A 24,597-nucleotide genomic window follows, 5' to 3' on the forward strand; every position below is an offset into this window, starting at 1 on the left:
ATGCATACCCTTTTATCCAACTAGGTCTGTATCCCAAAGAGATTTTTAAAAGGGAGGGAAAGGACCTATGTGGACAAAAAGCTATTTATAGCAGTTCTTTTTGTGGTGGCAAAGAATTGGAAATTGAGAGAATGACCATCAACTGGGAAATGGCTGAACAAGTTGTGGTATATGATGGTAATGGAATATACTATTGTGCTGTAAGAAAGGACAGGCAGATTAGTTTCAAAAAGCCTGGAAAGATTTACAAGAACTGATTCAAAGTGAAGCAAGCAGAACCAGGAGAACATTGTACACAATGTATGATAATTAACTAAGAATGAATTAGCTCTTCTCAGAAATACAATGATCTAAGACAATTCCAAAGGACTCATAAGGAAAAATGCTATCCACATGCAGAGGAAAAACTGTTGTAATCTGAAAGTATATTGAAGCTTACTGTTTTTATTTTATTGTGTATTTTATCTTTTGATCTGTTTCTTCTTTCACAACATGACTAATATGTAAATAAGTTTTACATGATTGCAAATGTGTAACTCAGATCAAATTACTCTCTTAGGGAGGGAGGAGGTGAGAGAGGGATAAAAATTGGAACTCAAATTTTTTTTAAATGAATGTTAAAAATTATCTTTATATATAATTGGGAAAAATAAAATATTATTTTTTTAAAAAGAAAAGAAACATAAGAGATCTCTCTGACATGATTAATTTAGCCAGCTTTAATCCATGGGTTGGTTGCCTACAGGTTGCCAAATTGTGCCTCAGTACAACAGTGATAATCAATAAGATAATGTTTTACATCCCAAAAGGAGACTGGCCAAACAGGGATTATTTAATCCTCCAAGAAGACAATTGGGAGGTGAACCTAGACAATAAAGGTTAATAGAAAATTAAACCTGATGATCTGTCTGAGCTTCCTGGGAAGATCAGAGCTATGGGGCATAAGTATATGTTAGGGGAGAAATGCAAGGAGAATTTAGAGCAGCTGCCTGAGACAAAGGGACACAAACAACAGAAAGGACTTTTAAATGGAGTGGACACTGCACTATTCATACATCAGAGTAAATATTGAACAGATGGATACACCCAGCCCAATATTAATTCAACAAACACTGACAGCACTATGTCGGATACACTGTGCCCATCAGGAAAGCGCTTTCCACTGATTAGATCCCATTTCCTCCTGGACAGCACACCCATGGCAGGGTGTTGGGCTACATGCTACAGGACAAAGAGAATTAGACTGACACTCTGGTGACATAGAATTCTACTCTCAGTTGTGCTGCTTCTCGGACCAGTCACTTGATCTACTTAACCTTTCTTGGCCTCAGTGTCCTGAGCTGTAAAATATCAGGGTGGGGAGTAGGGTTGAATGAGATAATCTCAGAAGTTCCCTCCAGCTCTAACATTCCATGACTCCACATGACTCTAGGCACTTGATAAATACTTTCTGACAACTGACTGATGGAGATACTCCACTCTACATCCACCTTCATCCAAGATTTGCCCTAATTCTGTCATAGTAGGTTTCTAGACATGTTATAAAAGGGTGATAGTGAAGTGATCGCCAAAATGTGTCAAGTCCCCAAGACTGAAAATCTGCCTCTGCAGCTGTTGGTGCTAGGGAAAGAGAGAGAGAGAGAGAGAGAGAGAGAGAGAGAGAGAGAGAGAGAGAGAACTTTACACTTACCTAGCTGACTCTTCTTCCCAGACTCAGTGAAGCATAGATCTTAAAGATATCAAATTGATGGCCAAGGACCTGCAAAATAGAAGTAACACAAAGTCATGAAATATTTCATTCAAAGAAAACTCTGTGAACATGTCAAAGATTTAATTCACACATTTATGACTTCTCCACTGTGCCTTTTCTCTCCCTCCCCCTCAATCTTTTTCAGCTTCCTTAGATGTGTATAACACATCTAGCATTAGCAGTGTATAAAGGGGAAAATACTTCCCCTTTAGAATGTAAACTTCTTGAGGGCAGGGAATGTCTTTCTTTTTGCTTTTATCTGTATCCCTTCTGCTTTGCACAGTGCTTGGCAAATAGCAAACATTTAATAAATGCCTTTGACTGACTGGGTATTGGATATTGCCCTTTCCTATTTATAGTAATTCCTACTGATAATTTTGAATTATTAAGAATGAAAGTCCTACAATATAATATATCATTTTTTTCAAACTTCCCAAGAATAATACGCTCATTTCTTCATTTGTAGCAACTACACCAAATAGCACAGTCCCCTTTCTCCTATCCTCTTCCTCAAATTGAACAAGAATTAAAATTAAATTGTGCTGTGAGGTTCATTAAGATTTAAATCTACAATAACATCTCAAGCACAACGATTACTTTTTCTCACTTTTGATGCTACTCAAAAGCAATGGACGCGCTATTACCTAAGTGTAGGGAAGACAAGTTAAAACTTTTTGAGGTTTTCAGGATGACATTTTTCTGAAGTTATCAGTGAATGTGTTCTATAGACTATAACATATGCCTCAAAGTTCTAATAATCATTAGTGTCTCAGAGTCTGCTTCAAATCCAGGAAAACATAGTTTTAGGCCCTGCCTCTGATTCATACAGCTTATGTGATGTTGGACACTTAACATTTCAATGCTCTAGGTAACTCTAGTCTAACCCTAAGTTATAGAGAACATATCAACATGTATGTATGTAGAACATACTGACATATGGTTAGTAGAGAGTATTTGCTCATCTAGGCATTCCTATATCAATGATATCACAACTTTCCTTTGTTTACAAATCAGAGGTCACCAGAAACTTTTAAGACTATTACTCAGTGGCTGACAGTCATCGGTAATCCAGCAATTTAAGGAAGCACTAAGAATTCCAACAGGGAGAGTAGAGATTATTTTGAGACCATATCCAAGAAGGATCAAAGATTATAGAGGGTCTAAAACCTCTTTCTTGACTAAAAAGTCTTAGTGATCAAACAAAGCCAATGATTTTTTCCCATACCTATAGTTACTATGAACTAATGTACATTAATAATCACAGTTAAAATTTCTACTATGGTTTACAAAGTAGTTTCCATACAACAACTCTGTACAAAAAAGTAATATGAACATTGCTATCCCCATTTTACAGATAATGAAATTGAGGCTGAAAGAGCTTAAAAAACTTTACTAGAAACATTTGTTTATAAATTTCATTGTTAATTTTATGGTTCTTGATGATATCTTTCTTAGAAATCATCATTTGCAGTCCTTACTTAATAACCAAGGAGTTTGCCTACAAAAGGGAATGTCTCTTTAAAAAGCAATTGGCATATCCCTATCTGTTCAGCATTCTCTCATGTATTTGCTATAAATATGACAAGTCTTAGAACTATTTTTTGCCTTTCAACCAACTCTCTCCCTGTTGGCAAGGAGGACTGGCAAACATCAAATGCAGATGGCGCAGGTTCAGAAGTTTAGAGAACGCTGCAAGGGGGCACGTAGGACAGAACCAGGGCTTGGCACTTGCTTTTTTTGATCTCACAGTGTCAGTGAAACTGCAACCAGTCATCCAGGAATCAGAAAGAGAATCCCATTAAACTTAATACAAAAGTTAGTGAAATGTCTTCAATGAGACACACTAGCTATTTGGCAGATATAACACTGTGAACAATTGAAGATTTCCCAAGATGACCAAAGGATGTGGACCCCTCTCTACACCTATCTCTCTTCTTCCTTTTATACTTAAATGCTTCTTTTCCTTTCTCCTGCCCCCTCCCTTACTCTTGTGGTCTCTGTATCATTTACCTTCTCCCTTACTACCTTCTATTTCCCTTATGCTCCAATTCACCATCTCTTTTTTCCCCCCTTCTAGCCTGTATCCTTTTTTTAACCACCTTATTCATTCTCTCCTTCTTCCCTATTCCCTCTCCCCAAGGAAGGGGGGGGGGGGAGATCAAAAAAGTGTCTCTCTACTTTCTTTTTTCCCTTTGTGGCTTTTTCCATCTTATCCATTAATATTCAAACATTTCCATTCCTGACTTCTTTTATTTCTCTTCTTTCCTCCCCAGTGTCAAATCTCTGTTATCAGCACACAGCCAGTCCTTCCTAGCACAGAGTATAGACATGATAGAAACAAGGACTGGACTCCTGTACTGTTCAAAGGAAACAGACTATGCCACTGTGGGGTACCAGTCTCCTAGCACACTGCCAGGGCAAAGGCAGGGGAAAAAAAATTTTAGCAGTGGGACAATTCAGGTATATTCAGCTGGCTTTGCTAGGAAAGGTACAAAGATATAAAATGAACTGGAAAAAAAGGTTTTATTCTTGGTATTCTTCTTTCCCTGACTGCTTTTTTCCCCAAATGAATCCTACCCTTCGTTAGTCTTATCCCTCATTGTGCAAATACCAAAAACCTTCCCAGAAGGACTAAAATGTGCCTCATTACCAGTACAAGTCTCATGAATGACACAGGCAGGAGTTAACAGATTGTTCCCCGACAAAGGAAGACACAATGCAGTGCACAAAAAATCCCATTTAATGCCCCTGACAGGAAGCCTTACACGTTGGCACTTAATGAATAGATGAAGAATATTAGAATGCTAAAAAATCACAGGTCCTACTTGCTGCATGGAACATGCTTACAACAAATGATACAACATATGGTCGAATAGGGTCATCTCAGGCTTTTTTTTCTTTGAAACACAAGGAAACAATTTAGTGTCCTTTATAAATTTCAGCCATTTCTTTTTATATCCTGTGGCATATCAGAAAAACTCCACAGACCAAGAACTACTACAATAAAGACAGAAGAATAAATAGAGGAAGGAAAATACATGTCCAAAGTGGTAGCACTTGTACAGATTCTACCAGTTTTTATACTTTGCCCAATCACAAAGCTTAACATAAGTCTCAGATGAGGCAGATAGACACCAAGTCATTCTGAAGGAGAAACATTCTATCAATGAGCAAAGAGTTTCACTACTCTGAAATACAGTACAATACAACAAACATTTATTAAACACCTATGACATACCAGGTACTGTGATAAGTGCCGGGGATTCAAAAGAGAAAAAGACAGCCTCTGCCCTCAAGGATCTTAAAATCTAATGGGAGGGGGAGACAATATAGAAAGGAAGCTGAAAATGGGTCACAACAGTAGAATCGAATCCAAGGAGGGGAAATGAAGAGTCAGTTGGGCTTCAAAGCCCTTTTTAAAGAGAGGCTTTGGGAAGTGTTTTTGCTCCACCCTAGAGGAATAGAGGCAGCTGAGGTTACCAAGGAGGTACAAGGTCCAAATCTGATGCAATCTGCATGATGATTTTACCAGTGATGAATGAAGCAGGGAAAGTGAGCAAGTTACAGGCAAACTGACCAAAGGTGAAAACAGACAATAATGGATGCAATAGAGCAGAATATAAAAAACAGACACAAGAACCCCCAAATCACAACCATCTGGGGCCATTTAAGGCATGGGCAAATATTCCCTTCAATAAATCTTAAAGCCATCCTATAAAGGCACACATAGAACAATAGTTGATATTCATAATGATGAACCTTGGTCATAAATAAATGGTTAAATTATGTTAAATTACAGTATACTCAGCATAAAAAGACAGAGAAGTAAAAAACATTTAAGAAAGATGTCTTTAATGAGATGCCTCAGTATTCTGTTCTTAAACCTGTTTTTTTTCAACATATGACATGGTTGGAAACATAGATGTCATGCTTATCCAAAAAAAATGGTTAAATTTTTAAAAATGTGGAAACCTTCAGTTATTTAAAAAACTCAACTCTCCAGAACAGTTTATGCCCCAAGGGTGGCAGATACTGAGATTTCCTTATAGTCAGGTAAATCAATGGATAGCACTATTATAAAATATTGTTATTAACTTAAGAGGAAATAAGGATAGAAATGAGCTTTACATTGACAAAGCCATATCAGGGCTCTCCTTGTTAGGGGAATTCAGCATCTCTTTGAATCGTACAACACAATCAGAGATAAATGAAATTGCTAGGAAACAATGTAGGGGTATTTTAAATCCTGGGCATAATTCAATGTTTTTAAAAAATGACCAGGAATACACTATTTTTCTAATTTGAATCATGATTTTGGAAAGCTCCTGGGACTGTGTCTGTTACAGGATTTCTACATCACTAATTCCCAGGTGTCCTGGCATAGCTACATACTAAAAATGTACTACATTAATGAGATAAAATTCCTCCCTAGCCTTGACTTTTCTGACACCATGGAAGTAATGAGTAGAGAAGGGTAGCTAAGACACAATTTTTAAGGAGCTTAGTATGATCCTTTATCTCACATCACATTCAGCAAGATATTTGGCAAAATCTGTCATATGAAAATGATGGATATGTGGTCTAGATAATCCATCAATCAATCAATATTTATTAAATGCCTACTGTGTGCTATGTATTATATTATGTGCTGGAGGTAGAAAAAGATGCAACAGACAATCCCTGCCTTCGAGGAGCTTACAAACTAATGGGGGAGAAAACACTCAAGCTCTCTCTCTCTCCATATATATGTGTATACACACACACACATATACACACGCATATGCATACACACATATTATATATATATATATATTATACACACACACACACACACACACACACACACACACATACAAATATATTGTTGTTTTTCAGAGTGATTTTGTTATCTCTGACTTTTTGTGACCCTATGGACCAAACCGTCCATAGGTTTTTCTTGGCAAAGATACTGAAGTAGTTTTCCATTTCCTTCTCCAATGCATTAAGGCAAACAGAAGTTAAGTGACTTGCCCAGGTTCACACAGCTAGTAAGTGTCTGAAGCCTAATTTGAACTCAGGTCTTTCTGACTCTAGGCCCATTGAGCCAATAGGATAGTTCTAGAAGGAGATAAAAAGCAAACTCTATATAGGATAAGTAGGGGGTAATTATCAGAGGAAAGGCACTAGAATTAAGAAGGGGTGGGGAAGGCTTCCTTTGGATGCTAGAATTTCAGATGGGACTTAAAGGAAGTCGGGGAGGACAGTAGCTGGAGTAGGGGAGGGATACTATTCCAGACATGTGGGAATAATAGAATAATTGAGTGGATTCTAAAATGGTCAAATGACCCAAAACATACAATAATGGGCAAATCCACATACACATTTGTAGGGTCCCTGCATAATTAATAGACCAATTAATAGGATATATTATTAATGAAGCAATGTGAGGTTAGAGGGTGATCTTTTGAGGAATCCCTGGTTCTGGCCCTATTTAGTTCAAAATGTTATCAGTCATTAGGGATGACATTGATGATATGGTTCTCGACTTTGCAGGTGGCACCAAGCTGGAAGACAGAGATACATGCAGTACATCAAAAAGTCAGGTTCTAAAAGTATCTCAAAGGAGCTAACATAATATGAGAAAATTTAAAAGGGAAAGATGTAAAGTCTTGGGTTTCATGAACTGTAGTAAACGAGCTTAAAAAGGAAATAATAAATGAACAAATACGGATGGGAGAGGTAAGGCCAGGTAAGAGTCATACCCCCCCCCATATGAAAAAGAGCTAGTGGACTGGATCACAGATCTAGAACCAAAAAGAACCTCGGTTTTCACCTAGCTTAATTCCTATATATTACAGATGAGGAAACTGAGATCCAGGAAGGCTAAGAAGGTTTCACAAAAAGCAAGATTTTGAGGCTAGATTTGGATCTAGGTCCTCTGACTCCAGAGCTGTACTTTCCTCTGTACCCTGCTTCAGTTTGAGTCAACAGTGAGACAAAATAGCCCCCTCCCCAAAAAGCTACTTAGCAAATTAATAAAGGCATGGTGCCCAGAACAAGGGATATGTCCCAATGTATTATGCCCTACCCACATCATGTCTCAAGTACTGTTTTTAGTTCTGGGCTCCACATTTTATGAAGAACACTGACAGACTGACATGCATTTAGAGGAGACCAACCAGGATCTGGAGGGAACTAGAAACTATATTATACAAGGATGAGTTAAAGCAGATGAAGGTTACCATGGAGAAGAGACAATACAAGAGAGGGAAGCACAATAGCGGTTTTCAAGAATTCAAAGAGTTTTTATGTGAAAGGGAGGTTAGATTTGTTCTGTTTGACTTGAGTGAGGAAAAGGAAGAACAAGGAATGTAAAATGAAGAGGCTGGTTTCAGCAGAATGGACGGGAGAGACAATGACGCAGAACAATTAAGACTGTCCAGAAATGGAACAAATTGCCTCACAAGGAGTTGAGGTCTTTGTAAGCAGAGGATAAATGACCACTTAGGTTGGATTAGGTGGCACTGAGGTCCCTTTCAATTAAGATTCCATGATTCTATGAAATCTCTGTGACTCAGAGTCTGTGTATCTTTTGAAATCATTCTTTAGTCATGTTCAGGCTGCTCTTTCTCTCCCTTAGCTGATGCCTTAATGAGACAACATGAGAACTTAGGTCTTGGGAATCAAGAGATCTGACTTTGAAGATAAACTCTACCCCTCTGTGCCTCAGTTTAATAATCTGTAAAATAAATCATTCAGATTAAATGATCCTTATAATCCTTATAGGTCTTAGCTCCATGATTCTATAGTCCAACTTTACTTCTTCTATCAACATGGATTGGTCAGTTAAGCTTTCTGGGTCTCAGTTCATTCATTTATATAATGGCAATTTTATTGGTTGTCCCATCCACCTCATAGGCAAATCATTTGGCCTCTCTTCAGAGAATAACAACACTTAACCTCAACAGAGCTTCTGTAAAGATCAGATGAGATTGCCCCTGTAAGATATTTCATAACCTTAATCAGCTATAGCAATGCAAGCTATTATTAAACTTATTAAAAGTATTTGATCAACTCTGTACTTAGTTCAGTCTGTACTTAGTTCTGTACTTAGCTATATATGGAACCACTGAGAAGATGAGTTGAGTTCTGGGACTTTCAATCAGGATCTGCATTATTCTAAGGATTAGCTAGCATACCCATACTTCACAATGTGCCAAGATACCATGGGAATACCCAGAGGGCTCTAGAGTTGACCCACAAGCCTGGATAGGCATGTAAATCTATGTCCTGAGGAGACTAGAACTTCACAGGCCAGTGACTGAAATCAGCACTGAAACCTAGAATTCGAGGTTTAGATTAGGGATATTCAGACTTCAAAGAGAGTAAATTTCTCCACAACAAAAATCCAAAAGAGCATATGTACCTTTTTGTGCATGTGTACATGAGTCTTAGAGGTAAGAGAGTTCCCTACTACCCATCGATGGCCATTTCTAGGATCTACACTGCATGGTCTCTGGGTGGAATTCCTAGGGAAGACTGGGTTTGTTCCATAGTGGTTTTCTGCATTTATTCCTGAGTGTCGCAAGAGTTTTAAAAATAAATTCATGATATTCAATATGCAGTGTTGCAGAAAATGGAATTTACTTTTCTTCATGGTCTAGGAAAAAGTGAGATCCATTTTTATGTCCTATCTTTTACCATCACTGGATTTAGGATTGATAACTCCCCAAAAAGAAGTCTTCATTGACCTATAGGCAGTTGTAAAGTTCTCCAAATGATAAACTGCATTTACCTTGCTACATTGTCTTTCAACTTAATTACACCCTTAGACACAAACAGGTTTTAATAAAGGTCCCATATCCACATTAGAAAGAAGGAATTTGACCCCCTAAAGGCTACAATTTTAATAGCTTTAAAGACAATTCCAAAGCAAAATAATAATAAAGTCTTCTGCTTCAAACTCAGAGCAAAGGACTCAAATGAATCATCTAACCTAGCTATGCTATGATTAATTTTTCTCATTTTTTTTATTGATGAACTGGAAAAAGGAAAGAGAACTATTTCAGATCAATCACTTGCTATGGCTGCCATTCGTGAGACCAGAGTGTGCTTCCATACTAACAGGAGTCGTCTTCTTTTTTTTTTTTATTGTAGGCATGAGAAAACCAGAGAGGCCATCTGCATTCATTGATCTTTTTGTCCCTTAAATTACTCTTTGACAGTTTTCCAGACACAGACACTGCTGCCCCAGCTCTGTCATTTCATTCTGATTTCTACATCATTACAATTCATTACCAGGAAGTAGTTTTACATACCATCTGTATTCACTACATAAAGTTCTACAGCAGTATTTTTCAGCTGTGGCATAACTGGTTTTGGGGCCTTGGGGACAGTGAGGAATAGCAGAGAGCAGTCTATCTTTTCCCAGTGCCAGTTCCAAGCACTTTCTCCATCTGTGTTTCCTGAACAAGGGGTTCTTACCTTTTCCAGGCAGTGGCTCAAAACTTGCTCACTGTTCAGCTGTTCCATATTTGGAATTCTCCTAAAATCATCCCATACTATGTGCAGCAAAGCTCAAGAAGAAAGCAAAGAGTGAACTCCCTAATATTATGACCCCTCCACCACAATCTTGTGTGTGTGTGTGAATTTGGATTTCCAAATTCAAACTGGAGATTGAATAGTCAATAGATTTTAGAAAATAGGAAACACCAAATGTGAAAATAACCCAAAAGAGAAAAGAATGAAGCATTTGCTGCCTTGAGTGACAGAAGTGTACAAATTGAAATGAAGAGGCCAGGCGGCTAGAGTTGAGGGAGAGGAAAAGATACAACTGGGAAGTTCCTGGGAATTGGGAATTCTGTTGCAAGACCATCTTACAAAGGGTTCCTGGTTATAGAAACTGCTGGCATAAGGGTAGAGGCAAAAGTATGATAATTACTGATCTGGAACATCTGAACAAAGTTCTACCAGATAACAGGACATAACTCTGGCAAAGCCTGCCACAAGAAACCTGTTTAGGATAAAGCAGAAGCAGATGTGTACTATAGAGGGTTTAAGCAATGGAAGATGAAAGGGATAGGAAGCAAGGAGGAAGCAACGGGGCTTCTGTTATATATAGATATAGATAGATAGATTGATAAATAGAGATAGAGATATATATGCATATATAGATAGATAGAGATAGAAATCTATATATCTGTAGATATGAATATATTGATATACAGATTTCAATATAGCCAAATATCTCAGGTATGGAGGGCAAGGAAGACTATTCCAGTAATTAGAAAAGGTCAAATTACATTTGTTTCTTCTAGAGACAGGGAACCAATATATGTGCAGTCAATATAGTATGGTTTCCATTCTAGAGAACGTTTTCATAAAAAATCTGAAGGCTATTTCTCTACTCTCCAGTTTATCAAGGTAAATGAAGTGTTTCTTGACAAGCTGGAAGAACTACTCCAAGAGGAAAGCAAAGAATAAACAGAACATGAGAGCGAAGAGGGGAATTCAAACCAGTGAAATCGTTGGAGGTGTTTTACAAGCATGAGACTCTTCCCATAGAGAATGGATCTAGAGCTTGAGAGGTAGAAGCAACTTACTGTAGAAAAACAGGTGCTGCCATGCAAAGCAATCAATGAACCAATAAGCATTCTTAATCACCTATTTGCCAAGGACTGAGATACAAAGACACAAGTGAATTATATTCTTTCAATAAACTACATGTACACATATAAATACATACAAAACCAATACAAAGCAATCTGGGTTGATCAGAAGTCTCATGTAAAAGCTGGCTCCTGAAACAGAGCCTAAGTAAGGAAAGAATGTATTCCAGGAACAGCAGAAAGCCTGTGTGAAGGTGTGGGGATGGGAGATGGAATGTTATATGTGAGGAGTAATAAAAAGTCAAGTTTAGTTAATCATAGAGTACATGAAAGGAGTAAGAAGTTTGGTAGGATAGGTTAAAGTCAGAAAAGTCAGCTTTAAATGTCCCAAAGTTGAAATTGTATTAAGTACTTCGGAGTCGTTGGAATGTATTGAGGAGGGGAATGAAGTGATCAGACCTTGGCTTTAGAAATATCAACTTAAGTCAAGAAAGATAAAGAAAGAGAAAAGGTCATCAGATTTGGCAATAGAGATCCCTAAACACACAGGTCACAGAAAAATATTTTTCATGCAGTCAGTGACTTTTCTTTATAGGAGGCAAACATATATTGATCTGATATGCTCAATTAGGCGGTATGTCTTCTTGCGGATGGCATCCAGGACACGACAAATAATTCAAGACTTGCGAAACCCGACAACCATTACCCAATCCAGGTGATTCATGTGAGATCTAATGCTACCACTAGAAGCAATTTGAAAATAATCCCCAGTGATTACAAAGTTTGGGGCAAGCACCTGAAGGACTTAAAGGCACAGGTGGTGTTTTCATTATAGCTGCTGATTGAAGGTGGGATCATTAGAACAGAAAAGAGAAGATGGGAAGTGACAAGCTGGCTTAGAAGACAGTGTTAGAGTTGGCTTCCTGAGCCATAATGTGAGACACAGAAATGATGGGCTCTTGGCCAGGGATAGAGTACTTCCATCCAGAGCCAGGAAGAATGAATTAGTCAGGAGACTTACTGATCTCAAGAGGGCTTTCAACTAAAAAAAAAAAAAAGAGTAGGAAGGATGAAAATACCAATATGCAATTTCTAAATCAGATAGTGGAGTTAATAGCCAGTCTAAGGTAGGAAGACTAGCAGTAAAAATGCCCAGTGGTTCTCAAGAGACAATTGCTAGGAAGAGAGACAGAAACAATACTCAAGGCCTCCGCTAACTGTTCACCAATGCCCAGAGAACGGGTGATAAACAGAGTAAATTAGAGATCTAGAGAAGCAATAAACTAGAAAGACAGAAGCAACAATGCAGAGGAAAAATCCCACAGATACTTCCATGAGATGATGAATTGCTGTAACATATCAAAAAGCTGGCAAGGAGGTAGGATATGTTTGTGATGGAGGCCAATCTCTGCTAAAAGCAGACCACCCAACATTATTATTTGCTTTGCTAATAATGTAATCTTTCAGACAGAAGAAAAAACAGGGATGAAAACAGTTATTGCAGACCTGATTCTAATCAGCAAGGAGATGTGATTGGTGAAATGAAAATGACAATCATTTTGTTAATTATTCATGTCACCTGAGGGGGGGGGCAGGGGAATAATATCCCAAACTACTTGAAGAACTTATAAATGCAACTGTTAAACCACTAAATTCAGTTAAATTCTATTCAATACGGATTTATTAAACACCTAATATGTGCAAAGCTCTATGCAGGGCATACCAAGACAAAAATGAAAAAAAAAGGTTCCTTAGAGGAGCTTCAGTTTATTGGAGAACACAACATATAAACTAGTAAATAGAAGATACTTTAAAGTGACCGTGAATACTAACGATAAAGAGTATCAGGAAGGGTTTCCAGAAAAAATGCCTGAGCTGAGCCTCGGAGGGAGCCAAGGATTCCAAGAGGAATGTGAGAAGAGGGAGTGCATTCCAGGCAGGGCAGAAAGCCTGCAGTCTTCACAAGGATGGGGACAAAGCAGAATGCCAAGTTTAAAGGATAGCAGGTGAGCTAATTTAGCCGCAGTGAAGATTACACAAAGGAGAGAGATATGAAATCAATCTGATAATGGTAAAATAAGGTCAGATGGAGTCAGACTATCTAAGGCTTTAAATGCCAAGCTGAGAAGTCTGAATTTAAACCAAGATAGGGACTCAATGAAGATTTCTTAGTAGGGCAATGACACAGTCAGGAAATCGCACCAAATGAGAGAAGTAAAAAAAAAATGGAAACAGAATAGTTTTGTCCCAATTCTCAAGAGGCAAGAAGCTGGAGTCTTAAGCTACAGAAAAGTGAGAGGGCTTCACATTGATTCTTGGCAAAATTCTAGAATGAATGACTGAAGAAATAGTTTGGGAGTACTCAAAGAAAGAGCAGTCACTACAAACTGAAATGGATTCATTAAGAACAAGTCACACCAAAGTAACCTTTTTCCCCCTTTATTTTACAAGGCTACTAGACTGGTGAATTAGGGGAATGTCGCATATGCCTGCATTTCAGGAAGACATTTAACAAAGTCCCTCATGACATTCTCATGGTCAAAATGGACAAAACATGGGCTGGAGGTTAACAAAGATTAAGGTAGATTCTGAATTAAAGTAGAATTGGGGGGCCAGCCAGGTGGCACAGTGAGTAAGAACACCGGCCCCAGAGTCGGGAGACCTGGGATCGGTTTCCGGGCTCAGATACTCGGCATCCACACAAACTGGCCATGTAACCTTGAGCAAGTTACTTAACCCCGATTGCTTAAAAAAAAAAAAATAAGGTAGAATTCTGTGACTAGACAACCAACACCTAGTGCTGTTCTGGAAGGGTGTCTATATTAGGGAAGCACAGAGCTCTATTCTTGGCTTTGATTGGTACTTGAAAAAAATGAAAACATCACTTAAGTCCAACTGCCCTCCAAAAAGCAAAAAAAAAAAAAATGAAGACACAGGAAGCATGCTTATCAAATGCATGTATGACAAATTTGGGAGGGATTGCTTGTTGTTGTCTGGTGTTGTTCCCTCTTCTTTCTTGGAGAGGACCAATGACATCAGGAGACCGATATCTTGACTTGCAAGTGAACTGGATTTAAGTGAAGCAGATCTCTGAGGACATATCAGTCCCACTCTCTCCTCCAGAGTCATTGGAATCCAGTATCAAGACACAGGTCAGAATGACTGGCAATGGCCCAGAATGCAGTGGGAGACCTTGACCTTTTTAAACTGAGGTCTTTTCCCAGCTTCAGTTTGTCTGAGGCAACACCCACTCAGTAGTTAAGGGCTAGGTAAGAATTAGGGTAAAAGATGGCCTAATTTGCCTTCACAAAAGAATTAATCAGGGTGGCAAAACCCCCAGAGTTTTTATTTCATACATTGGATGAAGGAAGGTCTCAAAGGATAGGAACAATAGGCTCATTCTAATAAGATGAAATTTTGTCACCTCCCAACTCAGTGATAATCACTTTAATCACAACAAAGCTGTTGTGAGGATAAATGAAATAATGTATTACGAAGAGCTCATTTACTATGACAGTTTTTATTATTATCATTATTAAAAATGTAAAGACACATACATGGGTTCAAAAAAATCACCTGCTCAGATATAGTACAGGAGTAATATGACTAGAAAGCATTTGTGTGACAAAGCCACCGGGCTTCTAAAGCATTGCAAGCTAAATAAGTTGGCAAAAGGAAATGACCTTCAAAAAGTCAATGCAGTCTCTCAACACATGAACAGAAATACAGCAGACATGCGAATAAGGGACACAATAGCTCCTCTGTGCTCTGCCCTGGTCAGAGCATAACTGTGATATTTTATCCAGCTCTGGTATCACATTTTAAGGAGGGCATTCACTAGAGAGTTTCCAGAGAAGATGATTTGGATGGTCAGGAGGCTTGAAATTATGCCATAAGAGGATCAGTGAAAGAAACGAAGATGGTTAGTCTAGTGAAAATGGATAGTACTTAAGGGGGAATGATCACAATTTTTCCCATGAACTTTAAAAAAATATAAATATTATTGGTATCTTTTGGTTTTGCATTGCCTAAATTTTTCCCAGCATCCCTTACCCAATCACCTCCTCCCAGAGAACTATCCCATATAAGAAAAGACTATTTAGGGGCAGCTAGGTGGCACAGTGAATAGAGCACCGGCCCTGGAGTCAGGAGAACCTGAGTTCAAATCCGGCTTCAGACACTTGACACACTAGACGAGTGACTTTGGGCAAGTCACTTAACCCCAATTGCCCTCAAAAAAAAAGAGCAAAATAAAAGACTATTTAAAAAAAAGAAAAAAAGGAAAATGAGAGGAGAAATTAGCAAGTTGATCAAAGTATTGAAAAAGTCTGAAAACATAGGCTATGTTTTATGTCTCATCTCTGCAACGGAGCAGGGGGTAGGGGCCACTACCTTCTATATCTTTTAGAGTTAATCACTAATTTAACATATATTAAACATTGACATATCAGTGAGAGATTTGATTGATTTTGCTTGGTCCTAGAAGACAGAAGTAGGACCAATAGGTAGAAATTACAGGGAATAGGTCTTATGATCAATACAAGGGGTGGACAAAACTTTATTTAACAATTATAGCAGGGCCAAAAAAAAGTCAAATGGGATGTTTCAAGATGAAGGGATTAGGACCTGTGTTTTTATCAGTGGAGCAACTGCCCTCCAAGGAAAAACCCTCTGCCAAATGCAAATTGACAGCTACTCTGTAACTTACAGTCTTGCAGAATTTCCTAGAACATCAAAAGGGTAGAGTACTCACCCCAAGGTAAGGGTCAGAATTCAGACTTGAAGCAAGTACTTGCTGCCACCAAGGCCCAGCTCTCTCTTCACTATAACACAATCCTTCCAAAGCCTCCAAGGAAGGTTGCTCATATTTAATAATAGCTTAATTTCCATGCTCACAATGACCCTGTGATGTAGGTAGTACAAACAGCATTATCCCCATCTTAGAGCTGACAAAACTGAGGCATATTTAGACTTTCCAGCTCTGAAGTGTCAGACTAGGGACTTAAATTCAGGTTTTCTTACTCAAAGACCAATACTATTTCTATCATATCACAGAATATTGATGGATATTTTTCAGGCACATCATGAAAGGATTCCATTTATCAGGGAGAGTTTGGACTGGATGCTTTTGTCCTCTCCAAGGCTAAGATTTCATGAGTCTGTAATTCAAAGATACTACTCAGGGGAACACAGTTCTGTACCTGATCCGTTCAATCCATCCACAAAGTCCTTCCTAACAAAGAAAATTAGGAGAATACCGCCACGAGAGGTCCTAGCAAATTTTCTGAGTTTACAAAGATAAAGTAATTATAGCCTTAGTCTTACAGGAATAAAGACTCTTTACCACTTTAATGAGAACATTAAATTCAGCATCTCTTGGTTTGCCCACTGCTAAAAGTCTGTTAGAAGAAAAAAGAAAAATTTGGCAAGTATAATCACTAATGAAATCATGGACCTTCTTGTGCTCAGCAGGATGCAGTTGGCCTACAGAGAGTAGCATTTTTTTCACCATGATCTAACTTAGTTTTCTTATCAAACTACTATTTAAACATTAAAGGAGGGGAAGGCATTGGGAGAACCCTCCTTCCTTTCTCCATGCATTAGTTCAGATGTGTGAAAGTGTACATCTGCTTCTTATATCTTTATATCTCACTTGTCTCAATTTCCTTTACAAAACTTTTGGCACAAGGTTACAATGCATGTGCCACCAAAAAAAAAAAAATGTTAAGTCATGCTTTTGGCCTTTTTCCCTTTCATCAGCTTCCATTGCAGTGTTACCAGACCCCATCCAGGCTAACAAAATGTGGCTAGCTTAGAGACCTATTAAATAAAACATGCAGGGCCAGTGGAGTTGCAGGAATCCTCATGGCTGGGACTTGAATTCCTGTTCTGTGTCCCAGACCAAGACAGGAGCTAAATGAAGCAGGAAGACTCCTTTTGCCATAGAGAAAAGAGCCTTGTTGCTTGGGAAGATACTATAGTATCAACATTATTAACCAAAAAAAAAAAAAAAGGAATTTGTCAAATTCAATCAGATGGTGCAGTGGCTAGAGTGCTGGCCCTGGAGACAGAAAAACATGAATTCAAATTTGACTTCAGACATTGGCTGTGTGATCTTTCATGAGTACCTTAACCTCTCTGGGCCTCAGTTTCCTCATCTGTAAAATGAGTTGGAGAAGGAACTGGCAAACACTCCAGTATCTCTGCCAAGAAAACCCCAAATGGGGAAACAAAGAGTCTGACATGACTGAAATGATTGAACAAGATACATGCATTAAAATTATGGAGGTAACTCAGGATAGAGGAAAGAGTACCATATATGGCATTTTTTAGAAAAATACATTTTTTAGAAATATTTGTATACATAAATATACTATATTATATTCATATAATATAGCATAGTTATATGTATGTAAATATACAATAGTATAGATATTTATATTTATAGATATATATTTATATATAATTTGTATATATATATATATTTTAGAAAATCTGGGCTTGAATACTGGTTCTGCCATCTATTAGCTGTGTAACATTGAGGAATTCAATTAACCTCTCTGATCCCAAGGTCTCCTTTGTCAAATTTGGGGAGAATATTTAAACTGCCTACCTCTTATGGTTGCTATAAGGAAAGTATTTCATAAAAATTTTAAATGCTACATAAATTTAAGTTATTACTTGGACCTGATTATAACCCTGTGAAGTAGGTTATAAGTATTATTATTTAATTATATATATAATTATATATATATATATAATTTTTTTATATATATAATTATAAGTATTATTATCCTACCTTAACAAAAAAAAAATGGAGCTCAGTGAGGTCAAGTGATCTGTTCCAAGTAACAAAGATACTAAGTGGTACAGTTTGGACTTGCACCCAGATTTTCTGACTCTCAGCATGCACAAATGCTAATTTTTTGTAATTGTGATGACTAAGCCACTACCAATAACTTTTCAGCAACTCTGCAGAACGGTGTAATTCATTTCCTCCTAAAGAATTTAACTTATTTAGAGGCGCTCAATGCTTTACTGGACTTCATTTTCCTCTTGAACAACTTTTTGTTATCCTATCCAGCCTGGAGATTGGTCTAGTTGACAGAGATGCCAATATAATGGAAATGGGAAAATGCTGTTGTCCCAGTATTAAAAAGGCAAAGGCAGCTTTCAGAAACTAGATACTGGCACGTTTGTGGCTCATTGTTGGCAAGATTCCAGGACAGATGGAATACTTACTGGCCAGCTTTGTCTTCCCCTTAGGATACTCATATATTCTTCACACCTGGAAAGTACCAACAGTTGAGAATTTATCCTCAGCTCTTACAGCCTCAGGTGACTTATTCTAAGGAAGATGCTTAACACAGTGCATGTTGGGACTTTTATAACCAAGACATTGGACTACCTTTTGACATCTTTGCTAGAGAAGACTCCTGGCGGGGGGAAGAAGATTTCTGGGGAGAGACAAGCACGAATAGTGTAGAGGCCCCAAAGCTAAGGGAATCTCCAGTTCTTTCTCTCTGTCCCACCAAACTGGTCATCTGTGGGCCAGAGCTGTTGGCCTTGGGAAATGCCAGAACCATGGCCACACTAACAGGAAGCTGGTCACAGGAGTCCTACAGAAGAATACAGTCTTCCAGGTTTATAACCTTGACATTCTCAACTTCCCACTCTCCCTCATTCCACATATCCAATCAGTTGCCAGATATCTGACATCTCTAATATCTCTATTCACATGTGAATACTCACTACCTCTCATCTCAATAACTGCATTGATCTCCCAATCGGTCTCCCTGCTTCTGGTTTCTCCCTGTTTTAATACATCTGACACACAGCTACCAAAGTCATTACTTCCCTGCTAAATTAACTCTAGTGGCTCCCTATTACCACTAGGATAAAATATAACTTTCTCTGTTTCACTTTTAAAGTCCTTCACAACATAGACCTAACTTTTTTTTTCTAGCCTCATTGGGCATTACTGCCCCTCCCATGCTCAAAAATTCAACCAAACTGGCCAGCTCTGCATTCTTCACACCTGACAGATCATCTCCTACCTCCTATCTTTTTGCCTTGGTACTGGCCATCCCTCATGCTGAAAAGTACTCCTTCCTTATTTCTGCCTCAGAGAATCCCCCTCTTCCTTCAAGATAGAGCTCAAGCACCATCTTCTACAAGGCAACTTTCTTGATCTCTACCCCCACCTCCAACAACTAGTGTGTTAACTCCCAAACTACCTTGAATTGAATTATTTTTGTAGTTGTTTAAATGTTTTCTTTTTACTTATTCTGTATACACATCTATGTTGTCTCTCCCATTCAAATATAAGCTCCTTACAAGGAAGGATTATTCCATTTATTATAATTGTATTCCCAGGGCCTAACCCAGTGCCTGACATTTAACAGGTGTTCAGTAAATGCTTGTTGGTTGATTGATTTGGTCCTCTCCAAGGAGGACCAGCAAACTATCCTTCCTTTTAGCTGCAACTTTTTATTTAACTTCATTCATAAAGAAAATGCCATTTGATATAATTCAGTTCCTTCAAAAGTGTGTTGATTCATTTATTAATAGAGTCATAGACTTGTACCTGGAAGGAATCTCAGTGATATCTTGTTTAGTTGTCTTCATTTTTTAAAAATCACATACCCCACTAATAAAAAATGAGTAAGAAAGCCAATGTATTTGCATTTATTTGTAAATTATAAACCTGTACTAATAAATTGTGTATATTATAAAAATATACAAAAACATTAAAAGGATAAAACAAACATGAAATAAATATTTTAAATGATTTTTTCATGTATCAATAGTACAAAAACCTCTTTGACAACGTGATTGAATATGTTTCACTATTTTTAACAATTCGATGGTCTGTTTCTAAGTTTAGTTGATTCTCGTACCTGGTCTTAATAACTGTCAGGGGCTAAAAAAGATCACTCATAATGATATGTAGAGACAAACAGAAGTGAATGATTGTCTGTACTTATTACATCATGCTACTCATTTTTTCCAAACCCATTTAGCAAATGTTTTTAATGAAATTCAGCTAATAAATTTTCATCTTCCCCAATGTCAATCAATTGTTCTTGTAATCAGAAGGCATTGTACAAATATATAATATATTCATACATGTATATATGTATGTATGTATGTACACATATATATGCACAGTGCCTTTTGACTGATTTGTAAGAACTGATTGACATTGGAGAAGATAGATATATGCACATATTCTCTCTATTATATATACATATTACACATATATGTATGTATATATATGTATATATATATATCTATATATATCTTAAATGAGTTTAAAACCCACAGAAACTAGTGTTTAGGGATTAGAAAATTCTATTTCCAAGTTTTTAAAGCATAGAAATATGGGAATTTTTACAGTTGACACATCACTTTTGAGAACAAAAGCTTAGTTTTTTTAATGCCTCACTAATCATAATAGCTTATTATTATCCTAATTTCTCAAGATTCAATACCCATATAGGGTAAGGCTCATCACTGATGACAGTGGATAATAATCCATTTATCAAATTATCTTGATCATTTCAATTTGGAGAGGCCAACTTCTCAGTTCTGATTAGATCACCTTTGTTTTTACTATACCGTGTGACTAACACTTATGAGGGCACAAGAAAAGTGTTGGCCATTTTCTTGTTTCCTCACGTTCACATTATTAGTAGTACCTTCAATCCATGGTTGGGTTTCATTTGTTTTGTTTTGTCTTGTCTTTGCAGTATTTTCCTCAGACCCCTAGTCCATTTTATGAGGATTAGCTTCTTTAAAACTAGAACAGTGGTGGGGAACCTGTATCCTCGAGGCCACATGTGGCCTTCTAGGTCCTCAAGTGTGGCCCTTTGACTGAATCCAGACTTCACAAAACAAATCCACTTAATAAAAGGATTTGTTCTGTAAAACTTGGACTCAGCAGTCAAAAGGCCACACCCAAGGACCTAGAAGGCCACATGTGACCTTGAGGCTGGAGGCTCTATACCCCTAAACTAGATAATATAACTTTTAAGACCATTTAACTGGGCACATGTAAACACAGCAATAGACTAAAAAGAAGTGAATGAAGAAAGGGTCTGAAGTCAACCTCTCCACTCTGTGGAACTCCCTCAGTATGATTCAAGTACCATATGTGATATGAATTGAATCTGAAAAAGACTGACTGAGGGTACCTTTGTCCAACAACATGGTAACTATTTGTAAATCTTAATTTATTTCTTTTAAAAAGTAATCAAAATAGAAGTTCTAATATTGTCTTCCCACATCCCATTGGACCATCCTGTGCACCCCCAGTGTAGTCTGTGTCTGATTTTAGTGGCCATTAATCCTTTTATTTTATGGATGAGGAAACTAAGGTGAAATGTTCACTGCACACTATGTTCAAGGGATTGCACCAGGTACTGAGAACATATCAAGTTGAAATAAGACACAGAAACTGCCCTCAAAGAGTTTAGGAGCTTGTAGGGACTACTAATGTATAGATATGAGCTTCAGAAAATGTTATTTGAGAGTAATACACACACATATAGTAAAATTTCAATGAACTTGAAACAAAGTGCTATGAGAAATTTGAGGAAGGAGAAATAATTTATAATATGATCGATGACCCTGTTATGTTTTTTAAAACTCTATCCTTCTTGGCTCAGGACTATGTTCCAAATGGCTTAAGTTGCCAGAAAGCTTACCGCTAGATAAGTGAGGCATTACAGTCTATGATGATGCATAAGTACAATTCTGTCATTCTAATGGAAGCTGGTGGCAGGAAAAATATAGCACTGAACATGAAATCTGGGAAGAATTGAGTTCAATTCCATCCTCACAGACTTACCAACTGTGTCACCACAGGAAAGTCACTTAATGTCAGTCTGCCTCAGTTTCCTCATAGGTAAAATGGGGATAATAATAGCATAGGGTTATTGTAAGGAACCAATGAGATATTTGTAAACTGTTTTGCAAACCTAAAGTGCTTTATAAATGTTAGCTATTGAATTGAAACCCAATAACACAGATGTTAGTCTTGTACCCAAATAATAATTATTGGAAGATTTTACTATAACATAATAAAAAGACCTGAGTTTTCTCATTCTGTTGTTCTGGCTCCTTATAGTAAGAAACATTGGCCTTGAAATGTAAATGTATCAATCCTTATTTTTGCTATGTCGAATATTCATAATTAGTGAAAACCTTGTACATCTCAAATACTAGGCAGCTGCTGCTAGGCAGATAAAATCTATGAGGTTAAAAAAAGAAAGCCCTCCTCTAATTAAATTCAACTCCGCCCCTGATTCCTTCCTTCTATTCCCTGTTATTTCCTCAAATAACCACCCGTTTACATATGTAATCTACCAGCTGAATTTTTTTTTAACACAGAGCTGCTGTTTTCACTTGCTACACTGAAATTCAACTCTTTTAAACCACAGAGTTAATGCTCTGTATTTAAAAGAAAACTTCCTAAGTTAGGGGATCATGGGTTTCTCACTGCAGGGAAAATGTATATTTTTCAGGAACATGTGAAAGTGTTTGCCAACAAACATTCATAGGAGGGCACCCTCAGCTAAGGGCTGGACCATGCTTGGATTGGCAACACCATACCTTGCCTGATCCTTTACAGGGAGAAGACCTACCAGGGGAGGGGCTCTGAGAGTCCCCTTCTCCAGGGCAGACAGGTCAAACGTGGACAAGAAGAAAGGTAAAGATGAACACAATGCAAAGAACTAGCAAAAGTACATGCTCAGGATCTAAAATTGTGGGGGGAAAGAGGGAAGAAAATGGTGGAGCGGGGGAGAGGGATGACATCACCTGTAAAATGAAGAGCTGAATTAAATGACTGCTAAGTCTGGTCCACTCCCTGACCACAGCCTCCAGCCACACACATCTTTGCTTGTTGGAAAGGTGAGGCAGGAGAAAGGAAAAAGAGGGAAAGAGCCCTTCTTTTGCCCCCCACCCCAAGCAAATACTGAGTTATATCACTATTGATACTCCATTTTCCTCTTGCTAATCACATATCAGGACTGGATTGTTTTACCAGAAGCTTTCCTCATCAGAGAGGCAGTGAAAGTAATAAAAGTGGCAAGAAGTAACTCATTCTAGAAATGAGGAAACTCATTCAGAGAGAGGTTAAATAAATTAGATGACAAATTTAGACCTGGAAGGGACATAAGGGAATTACTCAATTTAAAGATGTGAAAACTTGAAAATCAGAGGTGAATGACTGGTCCAAGGTCTCATAATTAGTAAACATTATAGACAACATTGAACTCAGGCCCTCTGCTTCCAGAGGCACAGTGCCTGGTATGCAGTAGGTACTTAATAAATGTTTATTGATTGATTGATTTTTGCTAAGTTGGACTGTCTTTTTGCCTTTCTTCGTATCTCTAGCACTTAACATAGTACTTGGCACATAGTTGGGATTTAACAAATATATGAAAATGTTATCAGTATTCTTAATAAATTTTTATTGACTGACAGGTCACACAGTTCTAGAAACCAGGTCTCATTATTCCCAGTCCAGATCACACTAAATCATTTTGTTTCTGTATGTGATAGCCAAGTGAAAATACCTGCCCTCTTGTGGTCTATCTGGTCCATCTATTATTTGAAAAGCATAACCTACTCCCAAGAGAAATTCTAGAGGATTTTTCTTAAAAAAAAAAAAAAAAGAAAGAAACATTCAAAGATCACAGGATTATAGAGCTGCATCATTTAGTCCAACCCTATCATCTTAACAGATGAGTAAACTGAGGCCCAGGAAGCAAAGTGACATGCCCCAGTTCATGCAGTTGGTAGAGAGCCCAGATCTGGGTGTTATTGCTCCAGATCCAGCATTCCTTCCACCTCCCCCCCACTGCTTCCTTAATGAAATAGTCTCTCGGTTTTTAGACTCAATAAGAGTGCTTATTTTATTATTAAATTCATCCTTTGCTAAACCCTAAATTAAGCTTTTCCTTATGCTTTGGCAGGTCCTGTCTGACTAATGACAGGCTAACCCCACTGCAGTTGGACAACTATTCCCACTTACGATATAACATACCTAAAAGACGTACTAGTCGAGGGGAAAAAAAAGAGTTTCAAGCCACTTCTGCATTCAGTCAATGAAAACAGTGCCTGCTGGCTCCAGGAAAGGAGAGACCAAAAGTGATAATAGCAGTGATTGTGAGGCAATTCCTTTCCAAGAACCAAAATGAGTTTTACACACACACACACACACACACACACACACACACACACACACACACA

At 37.8% G+C, this 24,597-nt stretch overlaps 1 protein-coding gene across 7 annotated transcripts in view; it reads right to left on the bottom strand.

Moving 5' to 3' along the window:
* Positions 1-24,597, bottom strand: part of ENOX1 (ecto-NOX disulfide-thiol exchanger 1) — a 726,395-nt gene that overhangs the window by 588,599 nt on the left and 113,199 nt on the right. For all 7 annotated transcript variants that reach the window (XM_069068688.1, XM_069068694.1, XM_069068693.1 and 4 more), the window contains one exon: positions 1,691-1,759. The gene's annotated coding sequence lies outside the window, so the exon portion shown is untranslated. The remainder of the gene's footprint in view (positions 1-1,690; positions 1,760-24,597) is intronic.

Source organism: Petaurus breviceps, unplaced genomic scaffold (assembly GCF_028583685.1).
Source record: "Petaurus breviceps papuanus isolate PSGF00001 unplaced genomic scaffold, PetGlider_PUasm1.0 90769, whole genome shotgun sequence".
Taxonomy (NCBI): domain Eukaryota; kingdom Metazoa; phylum Chordata; class Mammalia; order Diprotodontia; family Petauridae; genus Petaurus; species Petaurus breviceps.